The following is a 22,530-nucleotide window of genomic DNA, read 5'->3' on the forward strand; positions in this document are numbered from 1 at the left end:
GTAGTCAAGCAACCTAGACTGCAGCTAGACGACCACCCGCACGGAGGGACTATATACGCCACGTGTTGCAAGGAGAGGGGGGAGACTTCAAACACCATAAAGAAGGGAGTGCCGCCAAGTTGCCAGTTCCACCACACCATAAATCCCTCTCCCACTCCCACTCTGCCTGGCTGGCATCCAGGCTCTGAGCCTCTGGAGTCTAGAGTCTAAGGCAGTGAGTCCTTCGTTCGACGGATGTAGTATGTACCATTCTCCCATAGCCCCACTCCTCCATCTTCCTCTGAGCTCAATCCTCCGTCCACGTGCACATTCTCTCCCACACGTCCTCTCCCGCATGTGACCTCCTGAGTAAATATAACACGGTCCTTGCATAGGTGACTACGTCACTGTGCCATCTTCAACGTCGTTATCAGCAAGCTTAGCTAAGGCTCAGAGTCTTCACAGCTACTACAGCGTCCTTGGCATCCTTGCATTGCGTGACTGCAGCATGAGTATTGCCTTCAGCAAGCCCTTCATGACTCACGAGTCTCCACTCCAATGAGCCATCTCCAGCGACTCAGCGAGCTCTCCCTCGAAGTTCGATCATACCGTCCAGCAAGCTACACTACAGTAGGGAGCTGCCTATAGTCCTCCAGAGTCCAGAGTCCAGTGCTGAGTGCTCTGTGAAGCTCTCACATCATGTACCCAGCTCTCAACTTGCACTGCCAACTCCCGCATACTATGGATGTGCAGCACCTCAGCGACCTCAGCTCCTCACTATGCTCTCAAGTCTCGCCTAGCTTTGATTGACAGGTCGGTTACCCTTCTGCTACATAGTTTAATTAGATGATGCCTCAAGGGGTGTTCTCAACAGTTCTAGATAAAAACTTTTGTATGGGCCATGGCAAATTTTTATGTTCAAAAGTTTTTTGTGTTAATCCCTCTACCTTTTAAAACTTCATAACACAGAAAAAGTAAACTTTATTGTGGTTAATTTTGAATGATAGAGAGAGAGAGAGAGAGAGAGATTTGGTATGTGGTTCTAGTAGCTCAATTTCCACATTTGAGAGAGAGAGAGAGAGAGAGAGAGACATTATGTGTGTGTGTGTGCGTGTGTGTGTGGTTGTCCTATCCCACCTACCTGAGCACCTCTTTATGTATAGTCAATTGGCTCTCCTTTTATATTATATATTTATTTGTGTAGAAGGGTGGCTTAGAAAAATTACCGAAATTCATGGAAGGGGAAATATGAAGGTTAGAGACACACACACACACACACACACACACACACACACAGAGGCTAGGGGGTACACACACACACAGAATCTTAAGGATGGAGTTTTCTTATTCTTTGGATTCTTAGATTCTTGAGATGGGAAAACTAAAGAAATAACCATTTTTTAAAAAGATAATGGAGGAGAGGGGGGAGAGAGAGAGAGAGAGAGAGAGAGAGAGAGAGAGAGAGAGAGAGAGAGAGAGAGAGAGAGAGAGAGAGAGCTACATTTGCATCATTTAAGACAAGCTACATTTTTCAAAATAATCAACACCAATCTTAGATTATTAGGAGGGGAAAACTGAACTAAGAACAATTTTTTTAAAATCAAACATTTTTTTAGAAAGATAATGGAGGAGAGAGAGAGAGAGAGAGAGAGAGAGAGAGAGATAAATATATAATGGTGGCCGAAAGTGAAATAAGTTAGCCTATTAGTTATAGACCAACTACATTTTTAAAATAATCAAAACCATTCTGATCTTATAATTCGTGGACGCTTAAAGAGAGAGGCAAGGGGGTATATAAAATGCACACACACATACACACACACACACGCATGCATGCACGTGCGCGCGCACACACACACACACACACGCGCACACACACACACAAAATCTTGAATATTGTTTTCTTATTCTTTGGATGCTTAGATTCTTGAGAGGGGAAAACTGAATTAAGAACTATTTTGAGAGAGAGAGAGAGAGACAAAGAGAGAGAGAGAGTATATAAAACACTCTCTCTCTCTCTCTCTCTCTCTCTCTCTCTCATCTGTTTATCTACCTAGAGAGATTCAATTTATCTACCTACTCATCTAGCTATATATCTATCTTCCTATTTATCTATCCATATGTTGAAGCTACATTTGTGCACGCGTGCGTGTGTGTGTGTGTGTGTGTGTGTGTTCGCATCATTTAAGACAAGCAACATTTTCAAAATCATCGAAACCATTCCGATCTTATATTTCATGGACGCTTAGATTCTTGGGAGGGGAAACCTGAACTAAGAACCATTTTTTAAAAAAGATAATGGAGGCGAGAGAGAGAGAGAGAGAGAGAGAGAGAGAAGAAATGTATTTTCTATCTATATCATGAAGCTACATTTGCATTGTTTAAGAGAAGGTACATTTTTCAAAATAATCGAACCAATCTGATCTTATAATTCGTGGACGCTTAGATTATTGGGAGGGGAAATTGAACTAAGAACCATTTTTTGAAAAAGATAATGGAGGTGAGAGAGAAAGAGAGAGAGAGAGAGAGAGAGAGAGAGAGAGAGAGAGAGAGAGAGAGATGCAAAAATATAATGGTGGCCAGAAGTGAAATACGTTAGTCTATTAGTTCGAGACAAGCTACATTTTCAAAATCATCAAAACGATTCTGATCCTAAAATTCGTGGATGCATATGCCATGAACACATGATATATGGCCTCCTTATGGGGAGAAATCCATCCAGAAGATCGTATTAGGAAAAGTGGGAATATCTCACCAATGTGGGACTCTCCAAATTGGCCGAGTATAAATAAATTGTTCCTTTTATATGCGTTTTATTCAATGGAGCTTTATTGAAATTCTCGATGTTGTACTTGTATATTAGCAATGTCTTGTAGGTTTTCTTCTGATTGTATAAAATGTTTCCAGCTTGATTGAGCTCAAGGAATATATGTGCTTTCAAAGTGGCTATGGTGGGTTTAGTTTGCATGCTAGTTTCTTTTCCAAATCGACCTCCTGTGATCAATTTTCATAAGGAAAATGTTCAATATACAAAGTGTGTATGATAGGTGCTTCATTATATTAATGATGGGTGCTTCTTTGCAAAATATTGCATGTATATATGTTTCATGAAATATGGAACTATTGTGAAGGTTTTCATAGTTGGATTCTCTAACAAGACACAAAGAAAGAGAAGGAAGAAGGATATGAAAGTAAGGAAGACAAGGAAAATAAAAAATAATAAAAGGAAGGGACATGAGGATGTTGCCTATAATATGAGCCAACCCACATGCATGAAATTGCCAATCTCCAAATACTATCCCATTATGATGTTCACATTACAAATCAAGAGATCCAATTGCATGTGCTATGGAATGTAATTGATCATATCATAACCAAAATGGAGCAAAGACTAGTAGTAATCACTAATCATTGTAATCGATTTTACATCAATCATAAGCAGATAAAATTCAAGGATCCCCACAAATACTAGGCTCCTATTCACACTTCCAAACTCTTATGCTAAGAATGCATAGTTTTTTTGTATATGGGCTTCAAAATTAGCAACTAACAAATTTGTTTATTGACAGCTAACACTCCATTTTTTTGGGTCATCTTTAAAATGGAGAGATTGAAAATGAAATACATATAGGAAAATAGCCCATGGTAGGACACTCCCCATGTGGATATTTCAAGACATGATATAGATGTTGGCAAAACACCACAAGCACTAATGCATCATTAAAACATTTTTGGGAATCTAACTATTTTGTATGTAAGTAGGTGGTGCCACAGAATATTTGCAAGGAGGAAAATACAAACCAAGCAAAAGTAAGGATAGACCAATATCAAGCTGGCTGTTGAGAACTTATCTGAGTCATGCCACGGAATGGAACTAACTAACCTATTATTTGAGAGATCGAGAACTTTTAGATGCAGTAAACATCGGATCGTCAAAGAAATGAATCCAAATAATGCATTATTGTCTAGAAGCAAGACCTTTAAATTGGCCAAGCTTCCCATAGTACATAGAATGTCTTCTGAGAGTTGATTCCTTGAAAGAGAGAAAATAGAAAGGGAACTACCATTGAGGATACCTACAGGGAAAGGCCCCTATGGCCTATTGTTTGCTTCAGACAAATACCTAAGAAGTGGGATTAAGTCATCTAGGAAGTTGTCATCAAGACATGCGTGGTCAAGTGGGTGCAATATTTTATTTGAGCTAGCATTGCATGTGTAAAATGGTTCCCTCGTAGTCGCAAAATCAAGAGATTGCTCAGCTTGCCAATCTTTGATCTGAAGATAGCGCACCTCCGAGTTGGTTGTAATCTAGGTTGAGAGTTCTGAGATTGGTATAGTTCAGTATGGATGTTTGGATATTGTTGCTAATGAAATTATTGGAGAGGTTGTGAGTTTGGCAAAGTTTCCAAGTGCCGAGGGCAAGCTACCTGTTAATTGGTTGTGCGAAGCATCGAGGTTGGGATATAAGCGATTTTAGGTGGGAGAGACAAGGAAAAACGATTGTGATTGAAGAATAGGTGCTGCAAGGTAGACGAGGAGTTGGCGGTGGGGGGTAGGGGGCCATGGCGAGAGCAATGGCTCAAATCTAGATGGCAGAGATTCGAGGATAATAGGAAGGAAAGGGGGCTAGTGAGCTAGGAGTTATGGAAGATGTCAAGGAGAGCAAGGTTGGATAGCTTCAAAGCGAGGTTGGAAGGGATGATACCAGAGAGGGAATTGTTGGAGAGGTCGAGGGTGGTGAGGAAAGGCAAGCCAATGAAGAGGAGGGGAAGGATGGAGCCAAACAAGCCGAGGGAGGGGAGGAGGGAGATGGCACGGGAGTGGAAGTTACATGCAACGCTGGACCAGACACAGCAATGGGACAGGGAAAGGGAGGATGGAGGTAATCTCTAGGGAGGAGGAGAAGTAGTTGGAGGATGGATGCAAGAGGCCAAGGTAATGATCAGCATCAGATTGGCAAGGAGCTTGAGTAAGCGATTGCACGGAATAGCTAGCAAGGAAATTTTGACGACGGTATTTGCGAGCAATGCCACCATTGCAGTGATCACTCCAAGATGTTGCAACCTCAGGCAATTGAGGAGGTTAGTTGAGGTAAAAGGAGAATCAAATGAATCGGATCATGAGGGACTCAAAGGGGGAGAGCAAGTTATAGAGGTTGCAAACAATTGTTCGGGTGGAGGAACAGAATGAGGGAATGAGAAGTGTGATGGAATGTTTCTACTCGATCACCAATTCATCCTTCATGTTGGATACCGTGGCTTGCCACGGGTGGCACACTAGTAGACATTAAGAAGAATGTAGCCAATAACTACAATGTCTCACGTAGAGGCAAGTCTAAGAGTAGAAGACCTTGGTATGTGTGCTATTGTGATAATGCATAGAGTTCAAAGGCCTTTCTTTGAAGCACAATAAAATTTCAAATTTTCTGGTACTCTCTTTAAAACTTTAAGCCCATTAAGGCCTGTTCTTGAAGCAAAATAAAATTTCAAATTTTCTTATGAGGTGAGAGGGGGAGGTACCTCCTGCTATATCGAACCCAGGTCGATTTGTAAAACGAATCTTGTGAGGGATAAATTCAGAAGTCCTTTAAAAACATGAATGACTAAGACTCCCCGTAGCCTCCTTTAACGGGTTGCATACTTTGATTCTGAAGCGACTGGGCTCCAATTAGGAGAAGATGGAAGTTGCTAGGAAGCTGCTATAAGGACTCAGGACTAGATTGAGGGAGATGAACGATCCACTGCTAGAAAGATACAAGGGCATGCCAATCGAGAAATTCGCAAGAGAAATGCGATCAATTTTAAGCAATGTTTATGCACAGAGTTGCATGCTTCTGGCACAGGTTGATAACCTTATTTGGTAGGAGATTTCTTTGATACCTCCTCCCACAGTGGGAGCAGCCCCACACCTCTCTCTCATAAAACATGGTGCAAATGATATAACACACCCTTGGAGAGTAGTACACAGAGTGCGCGAGAGAAAGGTCAATAGAGTAGCACTGAGAGATGGATAGAAAGAGAGAGAATTAGTCCTGTAATTCCTTTGCGGTGACAAAAAAGGCCTGATTAATCTCCCCGACCCTCGAGGCTCTCTCCTCCGTGCCCGCTCCCGTCTGAGTTAAAAGTCCCTACCCTATTTTGTGCCCTCCGTGAACCTTTACACAGTAGTTGCACCACCACCACCGTGACTTGCACAACCCCAGCCACCACCGATGCTTATCAGAGGTACTTCCAGAACCAACGAGGAAAAAAAAAAGGGATACGCGAGTATGGAAGAAGACTAACTCCTTAAGCCTCTTGCTCAGCAGTGTCCAACCTGGCTGAACCAAGATGCGCTGCTAGGGATGGCATGGGAATGCATGGACTCTGGCAAAGCTCCAATATTTCTTTCAACCCAGTCTACGGATGGAGCAGCGAGCAAACGGGGACCTGGTGAAAGGTTTGATTGAAGCATTGGAAGCGATCCGAACTACCGCCATGACTGCGCTGCCAGAAGATCCAGCTGCACTCTCTCAGGAAAATTGAGCTTAGCTCTGGAGCCCCTAAAATTAATGGCGGCATTGTCGTAAGCCCGAGCAGCATCTTCTGCCGTTTCAAACGTCCCTAGCCACACCCGAGCAGCTTTTTTTGGATCACGAATCTCAGCTGCCCATTTTCCCCAAGGCCTTTGCCTCACCCCCCTGTATCGCCGCTTCTTCGACGGCTCCTCTGGCTGATCGCTGGAACTTTGTATCGACATTGCACTCCCTTCTCTACCTTTCTAATCTGGATCCTCGTCCAAGCCTTCGGGCGGCCTCTCTTTCTAATCTGTTTCGTGGTGGGAGACGATGCATGGTGGCGGCCTCCAATTCTTATGCAAATTGCCTTCGCTCAAGCTGGCAGCCGGGATTGAACCAGCGTCCGTGGTGTACGAATGTGATCCTCAGGATGTGTAGCCGCTGCTGTATTCAATAGAGAGGGGGCAATCTCCATACAGACGCTCGCCTTAGTCCTCGCTTCACTCGGCTGCGGAACTACGACACCACCAAGGATGAGATTATTTCAAAAATATGGCGATGGTGGAGGAAGAATACGTATTTCAAGAAATACGGGTAAGTGTACAAACTCCAAGGATTCAAATTTCAAATTGGACTTAAAATTTCTTTAAATTTTGTTAAATCGACGATCTTAACATTATATTTTCTCATTCAAAGTTTTTTAACTTTTTATTTAACTATATATAGGCTCGTCCTATATGGTTAGAAAAGTTAGTCCTATATAGGTTCATCCCATAAGGTAATGAAAACGTATGAGCTTAAGAAATACTTTCCTAAATCATTGGGTTACGTGAGATTTAAAATCAATTTTCATATGCAATTATTTTATTTTAGGATGTTGAAGAGTTTAGGATGGTGAAGAGGAAGCACATGAAATAGTTTAAAGAAACAACACCTTTACTTTTTTTAAATTTTATTAGTACTATTATTATTATCATCATCAATATTATTATAACGCACCCACCCATGGTCCTATTGGGGGCACACTCCTTGGTACGATTGAGGAACACCCACATACATGCAATCGATCGATCACTAGGCTACGATGTCTTGTCCATGATTTTATATTGTAATAAACTCGATTGCGATCATTTTTACATTATATCTTTAAAATTAAAATCAACCTTCGGTCAATTTCAAAAGTAAAAAATATACACATTAGCACCCTTGCTTCATCCACACTCCTAATGAAATACAAATCGACCTTGGGTCGATTTCAAGGATCAAAACATAGCACCATGGCTTCACGCACACTCCTACACATCGCATCTTTGAAATGCAAATCGACCTTGGGCCGATTTCAAGGATCAAAACATTTTCTCATTAGGGCCATGGCTTCATGAGCACTCTTACACATCGCCTCTTTGAAATGCAAATCGACCTTGGGTCCATTTCAAGAATCAAAACATGTTCTAATTACAACCATTGATTCATGTGCACTCCTAAATTGCATCTCTGAGATGCAAATTGAACTTGGGTCGATTTTAAGGATCCAAATATGTTCTCAATAGGGCCATGGCTTCATGCGCAGTCCTACACATTGCATATTTGAAATGCAAATCGACCTTGGGTCGATTTCAAGGATCAAAACATGTTCTCATTAGGACTATGGCCTCATGTGCACTCCTACACATCGCATCTTTGAAATGCAAATCGACCTTGGGTAGATTTCAAGGATCAAAACATGTCCTCATTAGGGCCATGGCTTCATGCAAACTCCACCCCATCTCATCTTTGAAATGCAAATCAACCTTTGGTCGATTTCAAGGATCAAGAAATGTTCTCATTAGGGCCATGGCTTCATCTACACTCCTACAATCACATATTTGAAATGCAAATTGACCTTGGGTCGATTCCAAGGATCAAAACCTATTCTCATTACAACGATAGCTTCATGCACACTCCTACACATTGCGTCTTTGAAATGGAAATGGACTTTGGGTCGATTTGAAGGATCAAAACATGTTTTCATTAGGGCCATGGCTTCAAGCACGCTCCTACACATAGCATCTTTGAAATGCAAATCGACCTTGGGTCGATTTCAAGGATCAAAACATCTTCTCATTAGCACCTTGGCTTCATGCACACTCCTACAAATCCAATCTTTGAAATGTGAATTGAACTTGGGTCGATTTTAAGGATCAAAACATGTTCTCATTAGGGCCATGGCTTCATGCGCACTCCTAGGCATCGTATCTTTGAAATGTAAATCGACCTTGGGTCGATTTCAAGGATCAAAACATGCTCTCATTAGAGCCATGGATTCATGCACACTACACATCGCATCTTTGAATGCAAATAGATCTTGGGTCGATTTCAAGATCAAAACATGTGCTCATTGTGAAGATAGTGGGACAGAGGGAAGGAGTCTCACTTGAGGCTTTCTCACAATCACAATGGGGGAATACACACAAAGGTGGAGGCTGAAAACAGTTTTCCTCTTCTTAGTTGTGTAAGCCAAAAAGAACTCAAGTACAAAGAAATAGAAGAACCCTATATGTGGGTCTCAAACCAAACTCAACTAACTAAGGTGGCATACTAACTGAGCCACGAACTAGTGTAGATAAGGATAGTTGTCATCCAGCTATTATTCGTGGGCGGTGTACCAACCGCATCTCCAGCTAACAAGTCGGTGACATAAATGCACAACAGTCACCCTGGCATATCGCGAGTGGAGCTCGATATCTTAACACTCCCCCTCGAGCTCAATCCCAATTCCTGCACACCAAGCACGTCTCTGAACTTGCGTAGCTTCTCTGCGCCCAATGCTTTCGTGAATATGTCAGCTACCTGATCCTCTGTGCTGACATAAACTAGATCAATAAGACCTAGTAAAACCTTCTCCCGCACATAGTGATAATGCACCTCAATGTGCTTTGTTCTGGCATTAAAGACTGGGTTCTTTGCCAAATGTATACTACTCATGTTGTCACAATAAATGACAACCGGCCCATCTGTAGACTGATGCATATCATAGAGTAGCTTATGCAACCAAGCTACCTCACATGCAGCCATTGCTGCACCTCTGTACTCAGCCTCTGTGCTCGACAAGGCAACTGTAAGCTGTTTCTTGCTGCTCCAAGCTCATTTCTGTCATCACCCTGTCTACTAGAGGATGCATAATTGCCTTGCTGCAATTTTCCATTCATAATGTCATTCTGCTTTTTGTAGCAGTCTTTAGCCATATGCCCCATTTTACCATAGTAGTAGCATTCAACATTGCTATTTGCATTTTGGCCTCTCTGCCATCCACCACGGCCTCTTTGGCTCCCCCTGCCTCTAGAGTTACCACGTCCCCCTGCATAGGACTGGTTTTCTTGCGTTTGCTGCATATTCTGATTTCTACCACGACCTGCAGATCGGCCTCCTCTACCTCTGCCTCTACCTCTGCCAGCATTTGAGTAGAAGACAGTTTCTTTTGAAGTTCCTGCTGAAGAAGATGCACCACCATTTCTCTGCTCTTCGAAAATTAGAAGAGCAATCAACTCCTCAAAATCAGGAAATTTTTCACGGACGGCAATGGATGTCCGGAACTGTGCATAATCCTTTCCTAGACCATTCAAGGTCACAGAGACCAAATCGTCATCATCCACTGGCGACCCAATGGAAGCAAGTGCATCTGCAATTTTCTTCACTTTCATGTGGTAGTCATTTATGCTCAAATTTTCTCTCTGCACATTGTGCAACTCCTGTTTGAGTTGCATTTTCCTGGCTTGCGTATTTGTGCTATACATTTTTGCCAAAGTATCCCATGCCTCCTTTGGCGTATTTGCATCCTGAATATGCACAATCATGGAGTCCGAAATACTAATAAACATCCAGTACATAACTTTCCTGGCTCTCTCATGCCATCCTTTGAATGCCTGCATTTCCTGTTGACTGGGAACATTAGGAAGAACAGGTTCTTCTTCATTTCCTATAATGAATTCCCAATAGCCTTTTCCCATCAAGAAATTCGTCATTCTAAACTTCCATGCCTGGAAGTTGTTCTTGTCAAGCTTTTCAGTGACAATCTGTGAAAGAGAATCAGATGCCATTACAGAACACTGCAAAATATTCTGTCACTGCAAAAAACACAGCTTTTGCCTCACACGGGCAGATCTGCAAAACTGACGAAAGTGGAATTTCACCACACAGTCACTTCCTAGTGACGATTTTGCATCAACAGGCAACAGGCATGAATCTGCAACTCCCAATATCTCTACACACAGGCATACGATGCGGTTTCTGCGGCACCTTTCCACCGACTAGCCACGCAGTGGTCGCACAGCAAAAAATAGGGCCTTTTTCTGAGTGCCTGCGAAGAACTTCCGCCTTCAAAACGGCCTCAAATCTGAAAAATAAAGTTACTGAGGGCTTAGCCCTCATCCGCAGCATATACTGCGCTCTCGCTACACCGCGAAAGGCGTCTCAATCTGAAACAGTGCACTTCTGCACTTCTGGCTGTGCTACCTGCAGAGATTTGCTCCCAAACTCGAAATAGGAAAGCAGCACTGGTCCTCTTACCAGGACACCACGAACTTGGCTTGCTTTCTTGAGCTCCTTACCGCGAACAAGGCTCTGATACCATGTGAAGATAGTGGGAGAGAGGGAAGGAGTCTCACTTGAGGCTTTCTCACAATCACAATGGGGGAATACACACAAAGGTGGAGGTTGAAAACAGTTTTCCTCTTCTTAGTTGTGTAAGCCAAAAAGAACTCAAGTACAAAGAAATAGAAGAACCCTATATGTGGGTCTCAAACCAAACTCAACTAACTAAGGTGGCATACTAACTGAGCCACGAACTAGTGTAGATAAGGATAGCTGTCATCCAGCTATTATTCGTGGGTAGTGTACCAACCGCATCTCCAGCTAACAAGTCGGTGCTAACAAGTCGGTGACATAAATGCACAACAGTCACCCTGGCATATCATGAGTGGAGCTCGATATCTCAACACTCATTACCACCATGACTTCATGCACACTACTACACATTGCATCTTTGAGATGAAATCGACCTTGGGTCAATTTTAAGGATCAAAACATGTTCTCATTAGGGCCATGGCTTCATGTGCACTCCTACACATCACATCTTCAAAATGCAAATCGGCCTTGGGTCTTATGATGCATATCTTACTAAGGATAGATAGTATACTCTTCTGGTGCTTAAAATGATCATGAAAATCTTGCTATTAAAGTATTTGTGAGTACATTGAGCTACTATTACCTAAGAACATCAATACATCACCAATTCTCTTTGAAAGGTGGTGTACATGTATTGGCCTTCATTCAAAAACTTTTCAATGTTTACATTGAGCTACTATTACCTAAGAACATCAAAACATCACCAATTCTCTTTGAAAGGTGGTGTACATATTGACCTACGTTTATGTACTAAGAACATCAATGCATAACGAAATCTCTTACAAAGATGGTCTACATAAACATCTTCATAATTTCTCATATGAATTGAGGTACTATCACCTAAGAACATCAATAGATGACCAATTCTTTTAGAAAGGTGGTGTAAATAAACACCTTTATGTAATAAGCGGTGTGCACACACACCTTTGTTACCATTTCTTTTAGAAAGGTGGTGTACATAAACCCCTTAGAAAGGTAGTGTACATAAATCCTTTTATGTGTAAGTGGTGTACTTATACACCTCACTTGGTATTAAAAAACACCCTTAACTATAAAATTACATTGAAATAAAGCTTCAAAATGCCACTTCACAACTAAATCATGAATGAACAAAAAGTCAAAATGCATACTCACCATCCTTTTCCAAATCAATTACTAGCATCTCGGTGTGAGCAAGTGTGGCTAAATCTTCTCCATATTCTTCTTCCATAAGGAAACGTTCTTGTTTAAATCTTTTTGCTTGATGTCAAATACACATTTGTAGAAAAACTTCTCAATATGCCCTTTTCTCCCATAGTAGTTAAAGACTTTATCATTTTTTCTACCTTTCTCTTTATCATTGATTGTATATGGGAGTCCTCCTCTAGGCCACACTGATTCAATCCTTCTTTCTTTGCTCATTAGCATTGAAACTAAATCATGGAACTTGAGAAAGTCTAAGTTCATTCTTAGAATTGTAGCTAGGTCTGAGTACCTTGGTGGAAGGCTAGTCAGCAAGATGGGTTTGTATTGTCATCCTCAACGCATGCTCCCAGTCTCCTCCCAGTGCATGTATCTACTTCAACATTGAGTGCATTTGATTCCAATGAGTCCCTAGTCAATCATTGTCCACCATCTGGAGTCCAAAAAACTCCCTTCTTTGGAATTATTTTTGAATTCTTGACTTTGGACCCAAGTAGAGTTTCTAATATAATATGCAAATTTTGTGCAATGGTTTTGGATACAGGTTTCGTCTTTAACACTAAAATGACCCCCAACAGGCCTTTCCCCACAAGTATTGAATCGTACCCTTATAGTTGCTCAAATGGGAAATTCTTTCCATCAAACTTCACAACCAAAATTTCTAGTAATCACAATTTAGACATAGAGTTGGCACACTGCCAACTAGGCTACATGCAAGTGCAGGAAGGCATCCCATGACTTACCGCACTGAGGGTAGATGGAGCATTTCTCGGGGTAGCCCACTCTCGAGTTGCGAGGCCCGTTTGGAGCCTCAGATGTGATAAAATACACATTAAGTATAAAATGGAACTCATAAACAATCTTTATACACAATAATGAGGGTAAAGAAATAAAAAAAGTAGTTAACTTTTTATTAGATATTTGTTTTGCATAGAAGTTCAAAACTTGCGAAGTCCAAAACTTGTGATTAGAAAGCCATCAGCCATCATGTTCCTCAGTACCAACGTCCTCAATGCCAAGCCCTTGACTACTAGGTCTTGACTAATAGGCTGTTCTAAGACAATACCAATGTCCTCAATGCACCCTTGACTACTAGGGTCCTGACTAATAGGCTGCTCTGAGACTGGAATCTCAATAGTAGGGTCCTGGCTAGTATCGTCCTGCCTAGTAGTCTACTCTTCAGTTCCAAGCACCTGACTAGTAGGCTACCCCAGAGTCTCATGACCAAGTTCTCGGTGAGTAGGGTCCTGGCTACTAGGTTCCTAGCTAGTAGGCTGCTCTGGAGTCTATAAGGTCATGGTTAAAGAACCATCTATGCCTCCTAGTAACTCCTCCTGGTCATGCTTTGCCTTGTCCATACCTTCTTTGGGTAAGGCTTCCTTGCTTGATCCACTTGCATGTCCTTCACCCAAGATCAAGGATTCCTTCCTCACTTTTAATTTCAAGGGAAGTGCTTCCACCTCTTTAGCCTTACCTTTTCCTACAACGTGCTATACTACTACTTCTTGCTACCGCGAGCCTTCCCATATGATGAGTGGAACCTCCTTGACTCTAGTTGCAATTGATCACCCTTATTCTTTGTGTGGATTTCTTCTCGGTGTAAGTCATTGTCAAAGAACTCAATCTGATGGGGGGTATCAATGACATTTACATTTCTACCTTGGCTAACAATTTCTCACCAGCAAAGCCCATTCAATACAATGTTACTTCCCACCCATCATTCAATAAATTCTGTCATCTCTAGTATCACATCAGGATCCATCGGCTTTCTGTAATCCACCATTGCTATATCAAGCTTAACCTTATTGTCCTCAAAGTAATGAAGCTCAAGAGTCCTTAAAGGAATTTTGATTAGTTTGCCACCACCCCTAGATAATAAGTACATCAAGAAAGGCTGCAAGACTTAAATGGCAGTGCCTTCCAAGATAGTCATATGATTTCGTAGGACTATACCATGGTATACTTGTTAAGGGCAAAAGCAGCAACAGCAAAGAGGAACTAGGGGGGGAGTCCTTAGATCATTAGTCCTTAGATCATTATCATTAATACGTTGTATCTAGTTTATAGTGAGATATGAAAAGACGGAAGTTCTAGGCACGGCAACCGTCACGGCAACTGTGAAGGAGTTATGTGTGCCGGTTAGATAAAAGAGAAGAGAGCGATCATTCAGGGGGCTCATTGATGAGGATCGGAGCAAGGATCAGTGTGATCAGAAGAGGAACATTGTTATGTATCAGAGAGTACGGTGTTGTACTGCTCGGAGAAGTGTAATACAGAGATTCTATTGCATCTACCTTATTGTTTTATCATGAATGATTCTGTCGATCACTGTTCTACTCTATGAATTTTCATACGCAGTTCTGAAGTACGATTACGCATGTAAATCTGTCGCAGTAGTGCGTTTCGAGTTAGTCTTCAGAGTAGAGAGGGCTAACACTTTGGTGACCACGGAAGATTTCCATGTTCGTCGCGGTGGATACCCCGGAGAGGTTGGATGCTCCCCATCTGTAATACTCTGATTCCTCGGTGCGTGGACTAGCGCATGAATGACGCTGGGAGTGAGCCAGGGGGAACATCGCGCTCTCCGGCACGGCCTCGGGAGCCTGTAACTCCAGTATCGGCACGTACAACCCGCGAGGAACGGCATGACAGATATGTGGCTCAACGTGATCTTCTCTTCGGCTTCTTCACGGATAGTGAGAGTAGTAGCCGCTCTGACACACCTCCGCTGATCCCAGGAGAGGAAGGTCCAGTCGTTTCCGGTGTTCAGGAGGAAGGCGAATCCTCCGGACGCAGTAGCCCGTTCGATTTAACAAGTACTCCTCCGGAAGACGAAGCGTCACCGTTGCGGAATTCCCCACCACCGAGTCCCAGGAGACGGGGGGGTGGTGTGCCTACAGGAAGCGGAGCCCCAGGTCCGTCACCAGATCCCGGTAGGGGAGGTGGAGGCGGTGGAGGCGGAGGCGGTGGAGGCGGAGGCGGGGGTGGAGTTCCGGCGGTAAGTAGCGCGGCTATTCCACCACTGGTACCCAGGATGACGGTGAAGTACCCCAAGTTTTCGGGACGAGATAAGGAGGATGCGGATGCACATATACTGTCATTTGAGATGGCATGGATGGTGAATACGGCTCCACCAGTGCAGGCGACAGATCTTATGAAGATGGCGACTTTCATCCCGACACTGCAGAAGCAGGCGGCAGTATGGATCGCGCAATATGGAGCTACCCATTTCGCCACGTTTGATCTACTGCGGGATGCCTTTTTGCTCCGGTTTCGGGAGGACAAGACCCGTGTTCATGTCCTGGCCAAACTGGGGAAACTGGAACAGAAAAACCAAGAAGTGGAGGCGTATGCGGCCAGGTTTCGGTCGTTGATCCGCCGCCTCGATACAACAACTACCCCGGCAGTCCCCATCCAAAATGCTTACTTCATGGAGGGGCTGAATAAAGGATTGAAAAGGTCCCTGGCATCGTTGGATCTGGAAGCTCTTTCATTGGAAGAAGTCGTCCAAGCAGCGGTGAGGGCGGAACAAGTTCTGTTTACTTCCAAGGGAAGGAAAGGAAAAGTGAAGTATGAGGAGGCTGAGGGAGACTCCGATACCGATAATGAGGAGGAGTCGGATCAGTCGGATGAGGAGGAGGACAAACGTTCCATGAGGCGGAAGGCTGGAAAAGCGGCAGGGAAGTCATTTCCGGAAGGATCTGCTGCCGGAGCCAAAAGCCGGGATAGTGGAATAGGGTCCTCTTCAAAAGTTCGCAAGGATACTTGGTGTAATCGGTGCCGGAATGCAGGACACTTAGCAGAGGAATGCGGTTTGAATGAGCGGTGGTGTGCGATTTGCCAAACAGCGACGCATACCACGGAGATCTGCCGCTATAACGCACGAATAGCCCCGACACCAGCGGTGGCGGCGGTAGTTGCGGCACCAGCCGCAGCACCAGCCGCGGTACCAGCCGCACCGGCGAAAAGACCTTGGCGGCCGAGAACGGCTGGAACAGGTGCAGATGAACCAGCAGGGGAACGGACGTTCCTATGTTTTTATTGCAATCAACCCGGACATCGAAAGGTAGATTGCGAATTATTCAAGCGCCACAAGGCGGAAAGGGAAGCAACCCGGGGATCCGGAGAAGGCAAGTCCGCACCAGCAGTAAATGCGGTTCTGATTATTGAATGCGATGATGCCAGTCAGCAACAGGATAGCAAGGAGCCTAGTCCGAAGTCCGAAGAAGTACCGGAAGTACCGGCGGGTGTCCCTGTTGAAGGCAAAGTGGGAGGAAGTGCGAGCGGAGATGTGCTCGTGGTCACACGATCCCAGGAAAAGGTGCGGGAATACAAGGCCCAGCAAGAGAAGGGGAGACCTACGGCGTTGGACTGGCAGGCACAACAAAAGGTGCGGTCGACGGTCGGTGAATGGGTCCAGAAAACCCCAACGGTGTTACCTAGGCCGAGCACGGAAAAGGCAGTCTCGGTGACGGAGAATGGTGCGAAGGTGGCAAGGCGCCTGCAAGGAGAGCAGCCAGAAGCGACTTGTCTACCTACCAGTCAGAAGGACAGCCTGATGACCGGCGAGGAGGGTGTTGAACCATATGATTTATGGCAGGATTTGCGGAAACAGCAAATACACATGACAATGGAGCAATTGTTAGCATTGGTACCCAATTTCCGGAGTTCTCTCATCAAACAATTGACGGAACCAGTCAGGGCGATGGAGTCGGAGATGGAAGCGGTAACAATGGAAGTGTCGTCAGACGGATCTGCAAAGCCTGAAGCGGAAGTACAGCCTCCTGTTTTTGACGAAGCGGTCCCGGTAATTTCCGTAACACTGGAGAACAGCCGTGTGGGAGGGGTGTTGCTAGACGGAGGGTCTGGGGTCAACATCCTGTCCGAACAAATGCTGGTGCCATTGGGTATCACAAAATGGGAATCAGCACCCTTCGCCGTTCGGATGGCAGACCAACGGAGAGTGCAGCCGTTAGGATTGCTCCGTGGATTGAAAATGGAGGTTTGCGGCGTGAAGTTCGAAATCGCTGCGGTGATTCTCCGGATGGAGGATATTAGCGGGTCATACCCGTTATTGCTCGGAAGACCGTGGTTGCGGCAGGCCCGTGTGAAACAAGACTGGCAATCAGACCGCATCACCATTCGGAAAGGAAAAAAGAAGCTGAAGCTCTCGGTACATACCAAACAAGGGCTGAGGACACCATTCCGACCGACGATGGCGGAAGGTATCCATATGATGGACGGAATGGGGGTCGAAGAGGAGGATGACTACTTCAGTAGGAATACGGAGCTGGTAAGCTTGTTCGAGGTCGATGTGGTTGCCGTTTTAAAGCAATATCAGCATCAGATTCCCTCGACTACGCAGGAGTCATCCAGTTCCACAAAAGAACCAGTCGAAGGGAGTCTACCGGAAGGCACAGGAGACATGCCGGACGAAGCGGGAGTGGCGGAGGCGGAAAGAGTTTTCGAGCAGGAACTCCGTCGCTCGCGGAGGGTCAAAGAAGACGAGCTGCTGGATCTTAACCTCGGGACGGAGGAGGAGCCAAAGAACGTCCGTGTCAGTGCGAAGCTCGATAAAGGATTTCGGGGAAAATTGGAGACATTGCTGAAATCCTTCAAAGACGTGTTCGCCTGGGACTACACAGATTTGCTCTCAACCCGCAGCAGCTACCTTTACTTCGACCGGCGCAAGCGGCTCCGGCAGTACAAGTACCGGCGCCGGCGGCTCCAGCAGTTCCAGCGGCAGTAGCGGCGGCGGCGGACGATGACGGTGGCGACGTCGAGGATGAACCGTAGCGGAGAACCGGTGGGTTCGGATGCGGATCCGGAATCCGATTCACCGGGAGTGCCAAGTGTTAAGGGCAAAAGCAGCAACAGCAAAGAGGAACTAGGGGGGGAGTCCTTAGATCATTAGTCCTTAGATCATTATCATTAATACGTTGTATCTAGTTTATAGTGAGATATGAAAAGACGGAAGTTCTAGGACTAGGCGGAGAACTGAATAGGCACGGCAACCGTCACGGCAACCGTGAAGGAGTTATGTGTGCCGGTTAGATAAAAGAGAAGAGAGCGATCATTCAGGGGGCTCATTGATGAGGATCGGAGCAAGGATCAGTGTGATCAGAAGAGGAACATTGTTATGTATCAGAGAGTACGGTGTTGTACTGCTCGGAGAAGTGTAATACAGAGATTCTATTGCATCTACCTTATTGTTTTATCATGAATGATTCTGTCGATCACTGTTCTACTCTATGAATTTTCATACGCAGTTCTGAAGTACGATTACGCATGTAAATCTGTCGCAGTAGTGCGTTTCGAGTTAGTCTTCAGAGTAGAGAGGGCTAACAATACTTTTGAAAGTAAATACCCAAATGCAGATGTCAAACTCGCATACAAGGCATCCTTTTGTGATTCTGTCACGAATAGGACAAATGTTGATCTTTTCTTATCTGCCATAGGACCTTCTATGATAAACCACACAAGTTCAACTATCCGTGACACTGCAAGGTCTTACAATTCATTTATGAAAAATACACATGGCTTCTCCCAAGCATCACCGCTCATTGTTATGAAATGCTCTGTATCAATGCCATTGATGTATGCAAAATTTGTATCATTCTCTGATAGCAAGATATCATAGAAGAAGTTGAATGGAGAACCATAATCTAAACCACCAATTGCTCTACCTTGGGTAGTGGACTGCAAGGCCTTTTTCTTGATGTCCATATATTATGTCTCAATAACCTTTGGCATTTTAGCTCTTAGATCCTTTGTTGGTGTGGCATCTGCATCCATTGAAGCCAACCACTTTTCAGCGCATGTCTTATCAAGGAGTTGACCTAGGCTAAGTGCTTTCTTCTTATCCACATCAATTGACTTGCTAGCTAACTCATCATCAGATTTCAATAAAAACAATAGTGCCGAGAGAGCAGCCTCACTTTGAATCATTCGGGTGACCACTTCATCCAAGTTGCTATGCTTGCTCTTCTTTCCAAAGAAGCAGTCACCGCTTAGCATCTTCTTGCATACTTCTTGTGTTATTGTATCTGAAACAAACCTTAATGCTCTCCACCAAACAATAGACATCAGTTTCATTATTTCTTTCCTCTGAGTTGCAGTGTGCTCTAGTGCCTCAAAGGATATCTTTCCTATTTCATATGCTTGGAAAACATCCACCATACTCTGAAACACTGAGTCCTCATCATGGAAGACAATGCAAGTAACATCCATGTATCTTGCAAAAAGACGCTGTTCAGATCCTTAGCCTCAACCTTATTACTTGGTACGCCTTGTGTATTGCTTACAACACCTTTCAAGCATCTATAGAACCGAGTCCTCTTTGCCATGTACTCAGATGTAGGTCTCCTGCCCTTCACTGCTTGTGGCTTTCCACAACCCACCCATAACTCCCTTGCCTTTATTAGGATCTCAGAAAGAGAAGAGCTTTTTCTCAACCTAAATGGAGCAGAATTCAACCTTTCTGATTCTAGAATGTACTTCGAGTCATCGCTAAATATGCATACATGACAAATGACCCGTTGAAATTTTTCTATCTGCTCAATTTGTGGCAAGTTTCCTTTTCTTCCCTCATCAAGGGCGATCCTGCAAGCTTCACAAAAGTGTTGCCCATCAATGGGCTCAAACCTGCATTTTATCTATAGGCCTTGTGATACAATGAGGCTCACCAATAGCTCACTCAGATGTGGACCGACCTCCGTCTCCATCTTCCTATCTACCATCGTCACGATTCATCTTTACAAACCTAAGGTTTGAGCCATCTATCTGTTTGCCACGTGGAACCTTGCCATGTCACCTGGCTTCCATGATGCCACATCATCATAACACGTGAACTGCCACGTAAGTAGTGCCACATAAGCAATAGCTAGGTCCACCTCACACTACCATGTGTCTTGATTGCCATGTCATCAGCTCAATAGCCCTGTCATCATGCCAAGTGGCAAGTGCCACATCACCTAAGTCTACCCAACCAACATCCAGTCCAACAGTGCCATCATTGGCCACCTCAGCATGCCACATGGCACACCCTTGCTAGGCACTATTGCCTCTTCACAGGCATACTCAAACTTTTGCAAATAAGAAAAGAAATCGATGTATTTATATAATACAAATAACAAATTATTGAACAATTCCATGATTTGATCTCTCCCTCTCTCTCTCTCTCTCCCCCCCCCTCTTCACTTTAGCACTCTTTCACAATTCCAATCTTCTCCCTTGTTCAGTCTAGCACCCATCACAAAGGCCAAGCCTCCGCTCTAATACTCGCAAGTTGTTGCGTTTTGAAAACTCACAATGTTTGAGACAAAGGATGAAGTGCTAATGTTGAAGAAGGAAAAGATGTATAAGACAAAGGAAATCGAGCTCTAGCCCCAGTACCACAAATGAAGCTAGCCATTGGTGGCACTTGATTGGATTCATTTCATAGGACCCCACAAACTCAAAGAGGAAACCCATGCAGCCTAGCACTTGACCATGCAATGGTGATTGAGCCTGCCAATATTTACGTTGCTACAAAAAAACTTCCAAGCCAAAGAAAAGAAAATCACCACCATCAGTGAGCTACAAGTGTCCTTGACATTCAAATTTCTTGTGAAGGATGATGAATCGTAGGATCCTATATCATGTAATAATTGCTTTCTAGATGAGGTGGAAGATCCTACCTTCAAGAGCGTAGTCGTGATGTCCTGTGCAGTGACAGCTCGGGCAGGATTGGCGGTGGTCAAAAGCGTACCAAGAGAAGCACTAAACCCGCTCGCTCTACTTCCTTGCGAGCCTCGTCTCTACCAGCTTCGGCGACAACCATCAGTGTGAGAGGACTCTGATGCGATGGGTTTGTGGGCTTAACTTTGAACAAAGACAGCTTCTCTGCTGCTGCCTGAGGTCTCAATCGGATTGAAGAAGCCGATCTGATGCTACTGGAACTAAGGGAGGGAGGGAGGGAGGGTGGCAGAGCGAGGGAGCGAGGGAGGGAGGGAGGCCTAGCGAGGGAGCGAGCGAGGGAGGGAGGGAGGGAGAGAGGGATAGAGGCAGAGCAAGGGAGCAAGGGAGGGAGAGAGGGAGTGAGGGAGCGAGGCAGAGCGAGGGAGAGCAAGGGAGCGAGGGAGAGGGAGCGAGGCAGGGAGAGCAGGAGGCAGAGCGGGGGAGAGCGGGAGGGAGAGCGGGAGGGAGAGCGAGGCAGAGCGAGGGAGAGCGGGAGGCAAAGCGAGGGAGAGTGGGGGAGAGCGGGAGGCAGAGCGGGAGGGAGAGCAAGAGGCAGAGCGGGAGGCAGAGCGAGGGGGAGAGTGGGAGGCAGAGCGGGAGGGAGAGCGAGGGAGAGCGGGGCCTTTAATTTTCTTAAGCCCTTAAGAAAATGAAAGGCCAAAAGACCCCTTTCGTCGATGAAAGGGGTCTATTCTCGGGGGGGTCACTCATCATATGTAACCCTATCATGTGAGTTCAACAGAAGGATTTTTTTTATTTCTAAAATTTACAAAAATAAATATACATAAGGGACTATTTAAAATACTTTTGGAAAAAATTTACAGATTTGTATAGAAAAGGGGTACATTTTATTAATGAAATTTTTTACAGATAAGGGACTTTAAATATAGGCCTTGAACGCACGTGATATAGAGGGTTTATACATAGTGACCCCCCTAAGGGTCTATTGACCTTTCATTTTCATGAGCCCTTAAGAAAATTAAAGGGCTCTCATGAAAATGAATGGCCAATAGACCCCTTTCGTCGTTGAAAATAGAGCGGGGCCTTTAATTTTCTTAAGCCCTTAAGAAAATGAAAGGCCAAAAGACCCCTTTCGTCGACGAAAAGGGTCTATTGGCCTTTCATTTTCATGAGCCCTTAAGAAAATTAAAGGCCAATAGATCCCTTTCATCGACAAAAGGGGTCTATTGGCCTTTAATTTTCTTAAGGGCTCTCATGAAAATGAATGGTCGACGAAAGGGGTCTATTGGCCATTCATTTTCATGAGAGCCCTTAAGAAAATTAAAGGCCAATAGACCCCTTTCGTCAATGAAAGGGGTCTATTGGCCTTTAATTTTCTTAAGGGCTCTCATAAAAATTTAAGTTCACATTGATATTTGTAAAAATAATCATCCCTCTTCCATGATAAAGAACACCTTTGCTAGCAAGGGACCACCACATGTCCTCGACCGACCCAAGTACTTAACGTTGCCTCTTTATTAGCTAGCACTCGT

This window comes from Dipteris shenzhenensis, chromosome 9 (assembly GCF_047967505.1).
Source record: "Dipteris shenzhenensis isolate YYH24624 ecotype China chromosome 9, Dip_SZ_1.0, whole genome shotgun sequence".
Taxonomy (NCBI): domain Eukaryota; kingdom Viridiplantae; phylum Streptophyta; class Polypodiopsida; order Gleicheniales; family Dipteridaceae; genus Dipteris; species Dipteris shenzhenensis.